The following is a 17,780-nucleotide window of genomic DNA, read 5'->3' as shown; positions in this document are numbered from 1 at the left end:
ATATTCTGCTTCCCCACTAATACTGGATAGTAAAGTATACAAACGTAAAATATATTGAGATTTTGAAACCCTTTTCATATTGTAGATGTTTAAGAAAGACAACATACATCTTCAGTTCTTAGTTCAAATATTATTGGTGGTCTTTTGTAAACATAATACTGTATTCATGAAAAATAGCAATAGCAATAGCAATAGCAGTAGACTTATATACCGCTTCATAGGCCTTTCAGGCCTCTCTAAGCGGTTTACAGAGAGTCAGCATATTGCCCCCAACAATCTGGGTCCTCATTTTACCCACCTCGGAAGGATGGAAGGCTGAGTCAACCCTCAGCTGGTGAGATTTGAACCGCTGACCTGCTGATCTAGCAGTAGCCTGCAGTGCTGCATTTAACCACTGCGCCACCTTGGCTCTTAGGACTAAGATTGATTGCCTTCATCGGGAAAATGCTTTAATGTTGTGAAAAGATATGCTTCTCATGCCCTCTCATATTTGTGAACTAAATAAATTAAAAAATAGTGGACAATGGTTGCTTTTCCTGTACAGATAGTCCTCACTTAATGACCATAATTGGGATTGGCAATTCTGTTGCTAAATGACACCATCATTAAACATCACCATTCTGGATTTATGATGGAGGTAATTTTGCCGCAATCCCTAAGCAAATAACCCCCAGTCATTGAGTGAAATATGACTGCAATTTGCAATTTTATTGCTGGCTTCTCCATTGACTTTGCTTATTGGAAGCTGATTGTGAAGCTGGGTAGGTGGGGCTCGGTGGTCATGTGACTGGGTGGGCGTGGCCAACTCAACATCACTCACGTCGATGGGCGCTTCATCTTAGCTGTTAGAATATAATAAGGGTTAACCGGAGAGGCAGTTTCTGTAAGCAAGGCAATAAAAATTAGTCTAGAAACAACACCAGAATGTTTCCTTCCTGCCTTCCTTACAGGATTAGCCTTGTAAAGTGGAAAAAAAACAAAACAAAACCGGTTCTCCGAACTGCTTAGAAAGTTAACAACCGGTTCTCCTGAATAGGTGCGAATCGGCTGAATCCCACCACTGATGTGTAAATACGGGTATGTAACCTGAAGATTGTTGTGAGGGGTGAATTTTTGTTAAAAGAAGTAAGCTATGCGGTAGAAAGTACTTATGTAGAAATGGAAATTGAAAATGTCAGGGGAAACCTAAAAAAAAAAAATTGAATGCATTGGAAATGTGTAAGTGTGTAAATAAAATAGGAAACAAACAATCAAGTATAAATGGAGAATGAATGTGGATGCAATATGAAAATAAGTGATCAGTGTCAAAGAGGTATGTCGAGGAAGAAATAATGAATGATGGTTGAATTGCAAACAAATATGTGAAGGAAAAGTTAATGGGTCAAAAGAAGTAGAACTTCAAGAAAATTATGGTTAGTTGTATTCAGATTCTAAAATAAAGAGATGAGCAGTTTATAGAACAAAAGATAATGTATGAATTGTCATAGAGATGAATGTGACAAAAGCAAGAATGTCCAGAAAAAACAAACAAACAGGTAGTTCTCCATTTATGACCACAATCGACCCTAACATTTCTATTGCTTAAGTGAGATATTTGTTAAGTGAGTTTTGCCACATTTTATGATCTTTCGTGCTGAGTTGATAACGGAATCACTGCAGTTGTTAAGTTAGTAACACGGTTATTAAATGAATTGGGCTTCCCATTGATTTTACACAGAAGGTTGCAGAAGGCGATGACATGTCCCCGAGATACTGTAGCCACCATAAATACATGCCAGTTGCCAAGTGTCCCAATTTTGACCATGGGGATGCCACAACAGTCCTAAGCGTGGAGAAACAGTTATAAGCCATTTTTTCAGTGCCGTTGTATCGTCAAACAGTAACTAAGAAAACTCTTTCAAGTCAAGGACTACCGGTACTATGACAAGGTATAACAGGTGATGGTGGTGTTAGATTTCCTTTCTTCTTATTTCCCATATTTATTTTCTTTTACTTACTCTTTCTTCTCTTCTGCCTTTGCATAATGTTGCCTATCCTGAAAGGAAAGATTGTGGCATGGTGTATTTGTATGTAAAGGAAATGGGAAATCCAAAAGATGCAGTAATTGCAGGCAATTACTCTTTTAGGAATGCATTTCTTCTCCCGTTTTATAATGGAAGTGGGGTATTCTGATGTAGCAGGAGAGATTCTCAGCAGACCCTAGAGATTTTTCAGAGAGATGAATCAAAATTGGGAGTAGTTTCCACGTAGTGAGGAATATATTTGGGACCAAGCTTTTGCTTACTATATTATTTTGCTGCCAAGGACAACTTAATTTTTTGCTTTGAATTCAAAGTATTTAGTCTGATAACAGAGGCTTCTGGATCTCGGGCTACTTTTGAGGGGTGATGGTGGTGGCCTAGGACACACTTAAGGAATACAGTTTACAAGTAGATGTCAGAATGGGGGAAATGGCTTTTGGGTAGGGGAGAAAGGTCAGCTAGGAAAGGGTGCAAGTGAAATCCAATATGCTATGTCCAATGCTATTAGATGACATAAAGCAAGTTTTGGCCTTCTTTCATGTTCTAATATTTCTTCAGGCATTTGAAGAATGCTCTCATGTTGCCCTCAGCCATGCCTTCTTCAACAGTTCTAGGTACCTAGTATCTCTCATAGTTGACATTGGTTTCCAGTCCCTTGACATTTTTTTAATCCTCTTCTGAACCTATTCCAGATGGTCTGGGTGCTTTCTATTGTGTGACATCCAGAATTGGACACAGTCCTTGAGGTAGAAACTATTATGTATTGCTGACATCTGAACCGTTTAAAACTCGAGAAATATTTGAATGGGCAAATTCACATAATAGGGCCTTGCAATATTATGTCATCTGTAATTTTAAGGATTATGCATTTTATTTATATGTTTTTACAAGTTAATATATTTATTGTACATTTAGCAATCTACAGCAAAAAAAATTAAAATCAAAATGTTAAAAACAAGGGAAACCAACAATTAAAATTAGGAGTTAATAGCTTCTACAAAAATATATTCTAAGCACTTTTTAAAAAGCTATAAAGATGTTAGACCACTGGTTCCCAACCTTCTTTTGGCCATGCCTCACCTAAGCATCTTTAAAATCCTGACTCCCCCCCACCCTTCCTGGTGACATATAATTCTTACTTTGCTCAAAAAGTGAACTCTAGTCACATGGAGGAAGCCTAAAAGGCCATCAACTTGGTTTAAACAAGGTTCAAATTGCCCCATTAAAAATCAGATTACCCCCCTATGGGGCATGGGCCCCTCGTTGGGACTCTTCAACTATGCAGATAATGTATTTCTAAGTTAGGGTGACAAAAATCAAGCTTTGACCTCAGATTGTCATCAGATGAGCTTATGGTACCTGAAGGCAACTTATACGACCTCAGTAAGCAAAGGGTTAACCTTTAAGATATTGTGGAATGTGCAAAGATCCGACCTGGAGGACAACGCCCCCAGTTCGGAGATGTGACAGGCCGAGGTGACCTCCACGAGGAATACTACCTTCAGGGTCATGAACTTCAGGTCAGCCGTCAGTGGTTCGAATGGTGCCCCTGTCATGGCTTGGAGAACTGTAGTGAGGTTCCAAGTTGAAAATCTGTGGACTACCGGGGGGGTGGTGGAGATTGTCCGCGCCCTTCAGGAACCTCTTAACTAAGAGAAGCTGGGAAAGTGGAAGGAACCCTTCTCCCTGAATGATCATGGATAGGGCTGCTACCTGCCTCTTAAGGGTGCCATGTGAGAGCCCCTTATCCAATCCCTCTTGGAGAAACTCCAATACGTGCGGTACTGAAGCCCCGCGGGGATCCGCTTCCAAGCCCGGCACCACTCTGCAAAGACCCGCCAGGTGGAATCATAGATCCTGGTGGTGGAACCCCTGAGTGAGGCCTCAATGGTGGAGATTACTCTCTGGGAAAGCTGGGCGTCCCTTAGGCGTTCCCGCTCAATCTCCATACGGCTAGTTGCAGCCACTGTGGCTCGGGATGCACCAGGTCCCCTGCCTGAGATCTACATCCCTCCCCGGGATCCTCCACAGATGTGATACTGACAGTCACATGAGGTCCACAAACCATGCCCTGCGCGGCCAATAAGGCGCCACTAAGATGAGTGCCGCCCTCTCTGAGATCACCTTTCGAACTACCCCATGGAGAAGGGGAAGAGGAGGGAAAGCGTAGAGGACGCCCTCTGGCCAACCTCTCCAGCATTGACCCCTTCTGTCCCCCGAATCAGGAACTAAGAGAAGAAACGTTCCACCTGAGTGTTCTGTGGTGTGGCAAACAGGTCCACCTCCGGGCGGCCGAACCGGGAGAAGATGGTCTGGAACAGCTCCGGAACCACTCTCCGTGGTCGACTGTGGACCGACTGAGCCAGTTGGCTTGATGATTGTTCACTCCAGTGATGTGCTCTGCCCTGAGTGATCGAAGATGCCTCTCTGCCCAGGCGCCGAGTGCCATTGCCTCAGTACGAAAAGCCCTAGAGTGTGTGCCATCTTGCCCAGTTGACATGGGCCTTCGCCGCCACATTGGTTAGCACCAAGATGTCCCGGTCTCGAACATGGTCCTTGAAGTGCCGAAGTTTTGCTCCGATTCTATGATAGGTAAAGGAGCAAAACGCCTTTAATTTTCAACTGCATTTATTTATCTGCATAATTTCAATGGAAGAAAGTACAGTACTTCAGTGGAGTACAGTACAGAAGCTACTGTAATTCCATATATATATTATTTCTAGTAATATAAGTGTAATCTTTGTAATACTCTTTTTTTCAAAAAGAAGATGAGAGATGTAGCTTGTGGTTGTACTTATTTTCTGTGTATATATGTGGAGTCCTTGGGGCTCTTTGAGTTTAGTTATTTGCTGGCAGATGTTTCATTACCTAACGGTATAACATCATCGTTGCAATATAAGCGTCTCCATGTATAAATAGTAAATTTGATTTACTCTTCAATCTATGTGTATATATGCTGCTCAATATATAAATAATACACTAATAGTGGTAGGACTGTCAGATGATAAGATTAGACTGATATGATTGTGAAAAACCTTAGCTATAAATAATTTTAAAAACATAAAGGTTGTTAACACCTTGGTTCTTCAATCTTCATAAAAAACAGGCTATAGCATTAGAAGGAATAGAAGCATCTATAATCGTTTACCCCACTATAGTTGCATATTGTCTTTGAGTTCTAAAATGGGACTAAACCATGCTGGAACATTGAGAGACCGCCTCCTGCCGATTACCTCCTTGCGACCTATTAGATCGCACAGATTAGGCCTCCTCAGAGTTCCATCCGCCAGTCAGTGTCGACTGGCAACTACACGGAGGAGAGCCTTTTCAGTAGTAGCTCCGACCCTTTGGAACGATCTCCCCGTGGAGATTCGTACCCTCACCACCGTCCAGACCTTCCGCACAGCCCTCAAGACCTGGCTATCCCGTCAGGCCTGGGGATAAAGATCGTAATCCGTCCCCACCCGAATGATGAATGTTGTGTACTATTTTTACTTATGTATTGTTTTATGTCTTATTGTCTTGTACTCCCCTCCCTATATATTGTAAGCCGCCCTGAGTCCCCTCAGGGAAAGGGCGGCCTATAAATAATAAAACCATAAACCATAAATATACCATGCTGGAAGATACTAATGCCAAATTGCTTCTAAATTGTCGCCAAGAAGACAACGTGGATATGTCTCAGTAGTCACCAGGAGTTAGACTTGATAAGGAGTATTATTGATTCTGACTGTATTTCTTGTAGCGTATTATTATCTATTTGAAATTGTGTTGTAGATGCAGTCAAAGGTATACTTGAAAATACCCATAGAAAAAGTCATGCAAGCATTATCATCGTTGTCTTCAGAAGTTCAACTTTGTGGAATGTTATTTAAAGGAAAGAGATGGGACAAATGAAAACATAGCAATATTTCAATTTTTGTAGTGAGGTACATCCCTTTTTCTTGAGTTTTTAATCAGCTGAAGGATCTTAAAACTGTCAGCATTTCTCCAAATATTGCGTCTTTTTTAAAAAATTGGTTACGTAAATGAATTCAAAATCTCTACAATGCATTAGCGTTTGTCTGATTTCATTCCAGAAATCCTCCCCCTTTTTTTTCATGAGAAAAGTATATAGTTAACGATCTGAAATACAGATTTTTTTTTTAAAAAAAATATTGCTTCTAACTGACAACACCCCTTCCTCTTCGGTTTCAGTTTCAGTCCTTTTCCACATCTGCTTGTTTTTAACTTGAAAGTGTGTGAAATTCAACTGCTTTTTTTTTATTATAGCTTTTCTGCCTTTTTCTCTTTTATGAACAGCATTTGAAGGAATTAAGGTAGGGTGCAGTATTGGCATGCTTGACTGTAACAATAATAATCGTGAAAAAATTAGTGTGACAATTACTTGGAAGAAATTGAAGATTGAAGAATTGTGAGAAATGGCCAACACATCTGAAGGTCATCAGGTTAAGTGAGGTTATTGAAAATTGTAAAACACCACATTTAATTCAATGAAATTTTGTGAGGAATAGAAATCTACTGGTGGTGGTTTATTTTTTAGGATGATTCTTATGCCTGTTATATGTTAACAATAATAGGTTTACTTGTGATATTAGTATTTTTATTTGCTGATGGGGATTCTATGTTATATGCAAACACTGCATTTGAGGTGACAACTTTAGTTACGTAATTGACTGAGGAATGAGAGTGTCTCTTCTGGGCCATGTAAATCCCATACTTAGGGATTTTTGTAAGCTGTGTCTTGTTTAATTGGAAATGCAGGAAATATGGATTGCTTGTGGTCTATTTGCCTCCTTTTTGGCTTTTTACCATTTGTTTTAAACAGATTTGAGAGCTAAATTATTTGTTTTCTGTAAATGTTCATTTGTAAAGACTGCTTTCTTAGGGAGTAGTGTTTTTATGCCATATTGCTCAACCTCAAGCCCACAGTAAAATATTCTTTTATGAGGGCACTCCTTCAAATTGCTTTAAAAGGAAAACGGAGCATTTTGTAAACTTTAACTTTAATAGGATTTGTATGCTGCCCACTCCCTAGGGACTCTGGGCAGCTCACAACAAAGTAAAAGCATTTAAAATATTTTAAAATACAATATTAAAATCAATACAACATCCATTCCATCAAGTGGGGCTGGAAATTAATCAACAGCCCCAGGCCTGCCGGAACAGCCAGGTTTTGGTCGCTTTACGAAAGGCCGGGAGAGTGGTGAGGGTCCGGATCTCTGCAGGTAGCTCGTTTCACAAGGCCGGTGCAGCTACAGAGAAGGCCCTCCCTTGGGGAGCCGCCAGTCGACATTGTCTGGTCGACGGCACCCGGAGGAGGCCCAACCTGTGTGATCTTATTGGTCGTTGGGAGGTGAATGGCAGGAGGCGGTCTCTCAGGTAGCCAGTCCAATACCATGTAGGGCTTTAAGGGTAACGACTAGCACCTTGAAGCGAGTCCGGAGACCAATGGGGAGCCAGTGCAGCTCGCGGAGGATAGGTGTAACATGGGTGTATCTAGGTACACCCATTATCGCTCGCGCGGTTGCATTTTGGAGCAGCTGTAGTCTTCGGACACTCTTCAGGGGCCGCCCCATGTAAAATTGAATATGTGGAGTAATCTCTATGAAAGATGCTTTAGTTTTCAGTTTAATCAAAATCTGAAATCTGGTAGAAGTGTAGATAACTTGTCAAACCAAGTCTACAATGTTTACCTCTGGACCAACCATTAAGCTACCACTTCAGGAGTTTCAACAAGCACAACCTCTGCACTGTGGTTTAATCAAGTAACTTGTTAGGTTTATAATGACAATAAAGAGTTATTTTGAATTTAAACTTTCAGGCAGTGTGGTTCAGGAAAAAGAGTTTTGAGCTTTAACTTAAGTAGGTTGTTCCAAGTAAGTCTGAAAACTGTTGTGTTTGTCCTTCAGATGAATAGAAAATAATCATTATGGTAGGGATAGACATATAAGAGCTATGTAAATACAAAGTATATGTGTTTTCTAAAAAAATATATTCTAATGGTAGTTTACAAAAATAAATATACACAATTAAAACATGGATGTGAATTAATGGAAAAAGAATCTTTACAATTCAATTGCATTCTTCATTTGATAATAGTTGGTCAATATAAACTTATTTCATTTATTTCTGTAGTATCAATTACTTCCGAGAAGATGCAAGGAAAATCATTCACTCTATTTAATGACCTGTCCTTAGCAATAATACCTGGGGGGTGGGGGGAAATACTGGTTATGTGAGGCAATCACGTGAGTGCATCACTTAATGACTGTAAAAACGTATGACTGTAATGGGCAAGCTCCATTACATTTATAACTCGAGGAATACCTGTATATATTTTGAAAAGGAAGGTAATTTCAAATAAATGTTGCTTGTCACACATTTTATTTTGTGCTATATCTAATCAAATTGGTTACTCTTAACGTTCAGTCCTACTTAACGATATAATTTTTGCAACTGGTGAAAAACCCAAGAAAATGTGATGGAAATATACTATAAAATAGCCTTCTACATAAAGTTAATTTTATAAATTTTAAGCAAACTAGTTTGGAACTACAAGTACTTATAGTCAAGCAGTAAAGTATGCCATTTAATCAGTTCAGAATGTCACTTTGCTCTCGAGAATTGCTAAATGTGCCATAGGCTACATTATATGAAAAAAATGCAGCTGTATTTTGTTTTCGGCTCTTAACATGGAATAGATCATGTTTCTGTAAAATTCATTTTTAATTCTGCATTAGGCATGAAGCCAGTGGGGCGGGCCTTGGGCCAGTCACTTTTTCTCAGTCCTAGAAAGTAGGCAATGGTAAACCACTACAGGGGAAAAAAAAAACTTGCCAAGAAAATTGACAGGATTAATCAGGCAGTTGCCAGAAGTCAAAACTGATTTGAAGGCATATGCACACACAGTGACTGGTTGTTTAGTGACTGGTTGAAGTTACATTGAACCTCTTGAGGGGAGGGATTTGAAGTTTTGAAAGCCCCCCTGGGGGGATCACATGATTGCATTTTGGGTGCTTGGCACCTGGCCCACATTTGCAACCAAAATTTATGAAAAAAAAGTTGGCCAGAAAGTGATGTTTATGTCTGGCAAAAAAAAAATGGATTTGCTTAATGACTTAACTGCTACAAAAAAAAGTTTGTAAAATTGGTCCGTGGTCCATATTACTTGCTTAACAACAAGCACACATTAACAACTATAACGCCGAGCTCAATTATGGTCATAAGTTGAAGACTACCTTTACTGACAAATACTTTTTATTATGAAGCATAAACATAATATTTAAAAAATATATTTGTTCAGTGAATCACAAAGTTCCCTTCTGTCAATCAATAGGAATCCAGGAAAGGAGACTACAGGTCTAATCTGTTATATGACATAAGTTCCTGTGTGGCAGGAAAACAGTTTCAAAGTTGGAGCAAACTTTATAATCATCAGAAAACATTTCCATTATTGTGCAGGATTTTTTATAACCCTAGTATATAAAGTATATTTCAAAGAATAGCTGAGAATTAAGGATCTAAATAGAGAAAGGGCAGGTATAAATTGTTTTGTTAGGTTAAATATACTTAACCCATATCATTTTATTCATTTGTTCAGAGTTTTTATTTATTTATTTCTAATATAATGTTGGAGGAACAACCTTCTCTGTTGCAGCGCCAGCCCTCTGGAACAATCTCCCCGTGGAGATCCGGACCCTTACTACCCTCCCGGCCTTCCGCAAAGCTGTTAAGTCCTGGCTGCTCCAGCAGGCTGGGGGGCTCTCGAAATATCCAGCCCCCAGGAGATTGTGACTGTTGTATATTTTAATGTTGTTTGTGTATTATTCCCCCTCCCTTGTTTTATTGTAAGCCACCCGGAGTCCTTCGGGAGTGGGCGGCATACAAATCAATAAAACTATAACTAACTATAACTAACTTTTCATTATTTGGAAGGATACCTATGATAAAAGGAAGAAATAACGAAGGTAAATGGTAGAACTCTTAATATTTGTATTTATTAAATTAAACTTGCTGAATGGATTTCAGTAGTCCACATTGAAGACCCGAAATGAAATGAATGGACTGTGAAGATGGATTGAGGTTGAACTAATATATCCTAGTAAATGGAATGTACTTTTTCATCAGATACATTTTCAGATAAAAGAGAAGAAGATAGGCTTGGCCTACAACAGTATATCTTTCACTTTTGAGCCTTTGCTGTTTTTTTTTCCAGATAGCATAATCTGATATACTGATATTCCTAAAGGAAGACTATCATTATTTATAACAATACATTTTTCTTCATGTAAGAATTGCTTATTATGCAATTTATCTTAGACATATTTTTTAAAAAAATCCTGTATATAATTTTGTGGTATATTTATTTTGGATTAGGTAAATACGGTCCATGAAAGCTTATATGATAGTAAAATTGGTAAAGGTTCACACATTTCTTTGCTGCAACACCCCAAGATGATTACTTCAGTAAACATTTTCGATACTTTTATTATGGAGTGGTCTTGAAGACCATAAATATTCAGTAACATTAACTTCGAACTTAATTCGTTGTCCAGAATCATAATTTTTTCCTTTTAAGAGAGATGTTATAGCAGTTTGTTGGAGGTGATCTGCTACTGCATTATGGCCTATGTTAGGAATAAAAATGGGCTTGTTCCACTTTTTTGTGCTTATCTTGCATGATGGGAGTGGGGGGGGTAGCCTGGTGGTTAAAACATTGGGCTTCTTGACTGGAAGGTTGACAGTTCGAGACCCAAGCAATGTGTGATGGGATGAGCTCCCATTCTTGTTCCAACTCTTGCCTACCTAGCAGTTCAAAAGCATGCAAATGTGAGTAGATAAATAGGTACCTCTTCAGTAGTAAGTAACAGTGTTCTGTGTACCTTGGCATATAGTCATGCCAGCCACATGAGACTGGAAGCAACTTCGGACAACCCCTAGAGTTGAACATGACTGGACAGGGGAATCCATAACCTTTACCATGATGGGAAAGGAGGACAAAAACCTTCCAAGTAGGTGTAGCAGGAAGTGGCAGCTTTTCATAAGCATCATTTACTGGAGTGATTGGCAGAAGGTATAGCCAGTGAGGTTTCAAGTTACGCCTCTATTGGCTTGTAACCTTATCTTTGGAAAAACCTTTGATGGTTTGCCTTTCATCTATGGTGTAATTAACTTTGGTTCCAGAAGAATCATCTCAGATAATGTGTTTGGTTCCTGTGGATTTTGAAAGTCATACGTTGTATATAATTGGGCAAAATTACATTCCTTTGGTGTCTGATTTAATTGAATATCAAAATGGATTTATTTAATTAGCCTAATTACAAAATTTGTACTGTATTCTAGAAACTGAGAGTTTGGGAGTGGGTGGGAAGATGCCTTTTTCTAACGTGGTTATGGGACACTAACTGCCAGGCCAAAAAAATATTTCCATAATGGTTCAAAAAGTTGTCATTGCAAAACACAGAATGGGACAAGTTGATGTGACCAATTTGCTGTGGCCAACTTGCTGCAGACAACGTACTATGGCTAACTTGCAGCGGGACATTTTTCCGTGGCCAACTCGCTGTGGGACAATTCAACAACACAACTTAAGTATTTAAAGTAATTTAAAAAATATATTTTAATATTTTTTTTCATTCACATTTTATTTTGTCCCTCCTTTGGCATCCTTTCTTCAATGATTCTATTCCATTGTTTGTTTGATAGTAGTGTAACTCTTGTCCTGCAGCAAGTTGTCCCACAGTGAATTGACCATGGCAAATGGGGCCATGGCAATGGTGGGTTTCATAAATTGTTCGAACCTACTCTGTGGATGTGGCCTCCTTTGTGGGAGTGGCTTGCCACCCATGTGACCGGATGGGAATGGCTTGCCGCCCATGTGACCAGATATGAAGATGCCGACAACACTTGTCAGAACCACCTTAAATTACCTCACACACAGCACTGGCCTGCATAAGAATATGATGTAAACTTGTTTTTTAAAAGGCATCTTTGGTTTGCGTTAAAACAACTTCAACACACGCAATGTTCTGATTGCACCACAAACGCAGCAGTCATCCTTACCTTTCACAGAGGCACTGAGTTTTATAAATATGAGCATGATAGTGTAGAATAATCATATCCAAGGACCAGTGGTGGGTTTCAAAATTTTTTGGAACCTCTTCTGTAGTTGTGGCCTGCTTTCCGGGTCCACTGGTGGAACCTCTTCTAACCGGTTCGGTAGATTTGACGAACCGGTTCTACTGAATAGGTGCGAACTGGTAGGAACCCACCTCTGGGCCATGGCAAGTTAGCCACGCTGAGTTGGCCTTGCTGAATTGTTCTAGACCCTTCAAAACATGTCATGTGTTCTAAGATGACAACAAATACTCTGATGCTACAGTCATTTCGCCTTTTTAGAGAACGCAAAAAGAAAAAAAAATCCTTGAATAGATCTAGGCATTCAGTTTTAAGATAAATAATGAAACAGATCATATTTGAAAACTGATAAAGTTACGAACCCTGTAGTATGAGTTTCCAAGTGTATGCTACTTCCCTCAAAATATAGGTGGTCCTCAATTTATGACTATAACTGAACCCAAATTTTCTGTTGCTGAAACAGTTATTAAGTGGATTTTGCCCCACTTTACCACCTTCTTTGCCACAGTTGTTAAATGAAACACTGCAGTTTTTAAGTCAGTAACTGTTGTTAAGTGAATCTGGCTTCCCTATTGGCTTTGCTTGTCAAAAGGTCACCAAAGGTGATCACATGAACCTGGACAGTGCAACTCTCCTAAATATGAGTCAGTTGCCAAGTGTTTGAATTTTGATCATGTGATCATGCTGATGCTACAACGGTAGTAAGTGTAAACTTTCTTAAGTCACCTTTTTCAATGCCATTGTGACTTAGAATGGTCACTAACAGTTGTAAGTTCGAGGACTACCTGTAGGCAACATTTCTGTTTCTTAGAACGTGTTTGTATTACTGGTAGTGTATTCTACTGTAACAAAGAATCCTTTAAATTTGTAATTCCTAAATTATCTCTCTACGATGGTGGATTTTTTAAGCCATTGCATTCACAAAAGAGAAAAAACAGTGATGTGCAAAATGTTCAGATTAAGAAAGAAACTGAATGGGCCTAGTGACAGATGTTAGCTTTTACATATAAAATTTGGCTCCAGAAAAAGTTTTCTGTCTTTGATTCTGAATAAGCAAACCTATGCCTTCCAGATGTTTTTAATTTCAGTTTTCCTAAATCCTATGCAACATTGCCAGTGGCAAGGATTATGGGAGTTCTGAGCAAAACATCCCGAGGGCAAAAATTTATCTACCAGTTTGAAATAACTGATAGAGATTATTATGCTGGCGCTGAAACATGCAATAATCAAAATATTTAGTTTTTGGATTATAACTTCAGCTGGAATTTAATTTGGCAGTGGAATGTATACATTTATATCATTCACAAACTTTAGCATTAATGCTTACCTGTAGTATTTTAAAGTTAATCAATTTGCTGTAGATCTTTCCCATGTTTTCGCATGTGTGACCATATGTACAATTTCCCCATTCAGTCCCTAGCAAATCTAGTAGTACAGGAGGATTTGCTTGTTTTTAAAACTTTCATTTAAGGTTGTAATATAGAAGGATTTCATCTTTCCATATTTTTATTTCCCCCCCTAAACCAAATACCGTATTTTTTGAACTATAAGACGCACCAAGATTTCGAAGCGGTAAGTAAGAAAAAAAAAAACAGTTTTTGTCCTCCCTGGCACCTAGGAGCACTCTGCAGGCTTCAGCAGGGCTGGGGAAGGCAAACACACCTCCATTTATGGAAAAACGCCCTGTTTTTGCCTGTTTTTTTTTTACAAAAACAGGGGCATTTTTGCCTTCCCAGCCCTGTGGAAGCCTGCGGATTTCTTCTGGGGGCTGGCGGAAGGCCAAAATGAAAATCTTTTCAATAATTGGTTCTGATTTTGTCCATGGAAAAAGAATTTTAATATCATCCTGAAATTTTTCAGACAAATTATTGTGTAACCCTTAGGGTGGATATATCTTAGGCTAAATAGAACTTACAGCTTAGTGGTTTTCTGTTTGACAATAGGGTTATTTTATAAATATAACGTGTTGTATTCTCATTCATTGCAAAACAGTGTCATTTTTCTGAGCAAACAACGTATATTGAGGTCAAATGAATGCAAAGCCAAAGAGTGGTCAGATATTAGCTGAGTTGTGTATGAATCTTAACGGAACTGAAGTAATACTGAAACTACTGTGGGAGTACAGTGGTGGGGGGGGGTGAGATAGCTTGAGTGCAGAAAACATTTTCTGGGGCTATGAAACATTGTGCTTTTTCCTCTGTGAATAATAACATTAAATTTGAAAGCATGAAATAAAAATAAATTGTAGCATGTGCGTGAATTCTGTTCTTCTCTTTCAATATGTATTCTTAGTAAAATGACAGAGAAGTATCTTAGAAATTTCTGCACAGAAATTGGTGTTCCTGCTATTATAACCTAGCTGATTATTTTGAAAACAGGACATTGAATTTATAGTGTGTGGTAAGATATTTTGCAACTGAAGCATAGTAGTATTGGTGCTAATTATTGTTACCATCTAAAATGATACAAGTCTTGAAAATACATACTTAAGAATGTGCAAGAGTGCTCTCTTTCGCTCTCTTTTTGGAGAAACCATTAGAGCAGGCATATATTTTTTTTTACAGACTCTCATAGCTGCTTCAGAAGCTGCGCCTAGCATTTGAGTCATGCATACACCCAAATTGCAGAGACTCCTGGCAACAGCTTTTGGATCAGCGTTGTGAGGCTGATGTGGCTGTTTTAAAAAGAGGTATTCGTGCACTACCATATATTACAAAGCACCATTTTTGAACAAATTGTACGGCTTTAATACCTTCCACTACTTAAAACCAGTCTTTCAACTGAAATTTTCAGTGCACGTACATTTCTGTTCAGATTACATAAAAACTTGTATTTTATTTTTTTTAAATAAGAAAGGAAATAAAAGGACAGTTTGAAAATATTGAGGTGGAACAAAGTGCTAACAGTTAAATGATTTTAAGGAAGTTCGTATCAGAATTGAATCTTTGCATGCTTTTATAGGAAGTTGACTATGATTGTTCCAAGATAGGATCAGATCACAGTTTGCTGTGTTATGACTTCTGTGGTTGTAGGAGTCCTCCTTAATCCATAGCCTATTTTAAAAAAGACAACTTTGCTTTATGGCTGGATGCCAACATCATTTTGAAACGTGAAACCCAATTATATTATGGATTCCGGATTCATTTTATATAAAGATAGCACTTACAAGACAGTTTTCAAATTAGGTAGACAAGATTTTGCTTTCTAAAATAAAATACTGACATCCTCTCTGTTCGTTTTTAATGCATTGGTCAAATTTTTCAGTCTATGATCTACAAATTGCTAAAAACTTAAATTATTACATTCTATAAGATTTAATTCTCATTCCTACCTGTTGTTTGTAAGTTTAAAAAAATAAAATGCTGCTTTCAGTTGCAGGGAATTTCCCCCCCCCCATCTTAAACTATCATTTATAATGTTGCATTTTTGTTTTCAAGTAAAACGAATATGTAGCAGGTTGATTATTTTCAAGACAATAATACACAGCCTTATTGTCAGATAGTGCATGAAAACAGTTATAAAGCAGTTCTTTTGTAACACATTACAAGATATTTAGAAGTTCTTAAAATATGTGCTGATCATATTAATTTATGTTATTTGGACCAGAATATATTATTTAGAGTTTAAAAACATATATAAAACTATACGGCCAAATCAAAATTCTAAGAAAAAAATGAGGGTTTTTAAAGTTATTTTTATACTTACTAGGGAATTTTGCTGCATCTAATGTATTATCAATGAGATTATATATAGAATGAGATTATAGTCTGGAGGAGGGAACAGTTAAAAAAGGAAATATGAAAGATCCTTGTAATGACATTACTGCTCCTGGAAATTACAGCCTGCTTTTCATTTCTGGCTGCCAACAGGTTTGAGTATATATATCTTTATTCATACTAGTAGTCCTTTACGTATGACCCAAATTGAGTCCAAAATTTCTGTTGTGAATTGAGACATTTGTTAAAGGAGGTTTGCCCCATTTTACGACTTTTCTTGCCACAGTCGTTAAGTGAATCACTGCAGTTGATAAATTAGGAACATGGTTGTTAAGTGAATCTGGCTTCCCCATTGACTTTGCTTGTCAAAGGGTTGCAAACGGTGATCACATGACCTTGGGACACAGCAACAGTCATGAATGTGAATCAGTTGCCAAGCCTCTGAATTTTGATCACATGATCATGGGGATGAGGCAAAGGTTGTAACTTTGAAAAACGGTCATAAGTCACATTTTTCAGTGCCTTTGCAACTTTAAACAGTCACTTCATGAACTGTTGTATGTCAAAGACTACCTGTAATAAGAATTGAATTAATAGTATGTATGTAACTTCCCAACAAAAAATATCAGTCAAAATTGTAAATTAGTTAAAAAATTTTAAGACAGTTCCAAATCAAATACTGTAAATGATTGACCACTTCCTGATTATTTTTGAAACTGAATAGTTCAACTGTGTGTGTGTGTATATATGCACTCTTTCTCTCTCTTACGTATGCCTTTTATAATTATATATTCTTGAATTTCATGAAGATGATAAATGTCTTTTTTTGTTGACAGAAAACTGTAGCACAAAAGTGGATATTTGAGGCCTGAGAAGACTTTATATTAAAGGAAAATAGGACATCCTTATATTCAGTAAGTAAAATGTTCTGTTTGAATGTTCTGCTTAAATGTTTCATTAATAGATTTACTAATATTAGTTATAATTCCCAAATAAATGTCAAAAAAAGAAAGTGGTTTAAAATCCTGCATTGTAACTCTGAAATGAGTTACAATATACTCTGAAAGGAGAAAAACTGCACCTCCTAAAGATAATATGAATACTTCTCCGTGGTTCATCTTTATAAGTAAGTAGAGTGCTATCCGGAAACAAGCAGGTTTTATTTTCTCATGAGGGTTTATAGCAATAGCACTAGCACTTAGACATATATACCGCTTCACAGTGCTTTTCCAGCCCCTTCTAAGCGGTTTACAGAGTCAACATATTTCCCCCAACAATCCGGGTCCTCATTTTACCCACCTTGGAAGGATGGAAGACTGAGCCAACTTTGAGCCTGGTGAGATTTGAACCGCCGAACTGCTGGCAGCCGGTGATCAGCAGAAGTAGCCTGCAGTACTGCACCCTAACCACTGCGCCACCGCAGCTCATTATGAGAGGTAAGGTAAGGCATATTGCTGAGAGCTCAAAAATCATAAATACGTTAATTCACCACACTGCAATCCCAGTATGTCATGGACCAAACTAGACCCCATATTTAACATTTTCTAGGAGAGTTCTGAAAGTGTTAAAAGAAAATAAGGAGATTGTGGGTTTTTTGCAAGTAGAACTCAAAATGACTTATTGTGAGGTCAATCCACTTCCCTACTGCATTCAGAATGGCCCATTCCAAGGTTACGAAGGGTTCTTAAAAGTGTAAAATTGTATTTGCACCCCTGTCATTTGCTGATATTTAGAGATAAGAAATCAGTAAAAATAATGAGTTTGTGGTAGCTGGCCTGCTCGTGCCCATTTATTCTGCTGTTGTGGAGGAAACTCTGGTGATTGATGTGGTCACTTCTGACTGCTCTCATTCTCTTGATAAGGGTTGTTTGGCTGCTTTGTTTATCAGAAACCTAGTTGCACT

General features: G+C 38.1%; 1 protein-coding gene across 4 annotated transcripts in view; it reads left to right on the top strand.

Moving 5' to 3' along the window:
• Positions 1-17,780, top strand: part of ATXN1 (ataxin 1) — a 214,203-nt gene that overhangs the window by 13,775 nt on the left and 182,648 nt on the right. For all 4 annotated transcript variants that reach the window (XM_087707423.1, XM_087707427.1, XM_087707426.1 and 1 more), the window contains exon 3: positions 16,714-16,791. The gene's annotated coding sequence lies outside the window, so the exon portion shown is untranslated. The remainder of the gene's footprint in view (positions 1-16,713; positions 16,792-17,780) is intronic.

Source organism: Thamnophis sirtalis, unplaced genomic scaffold (genome assembly GCF_051295495.1).
Source record: "Thamnophis sirtalis isolate CommonGarterSnake01/CBP01778 unplaced genomic scaffold, rThaSir2_p1.2 scaffold_2, whole genome shotgun sequence".
Lineage (NCBI taxonomy): Eukaryota > Metazoa > Chordata > Lepidosauria > Squamata > Natricidae > Thamnophis > Thamnophis sirtalis.
This window is presented reverse-complemented; position numbering and strand designations above follow the sequence as displayed.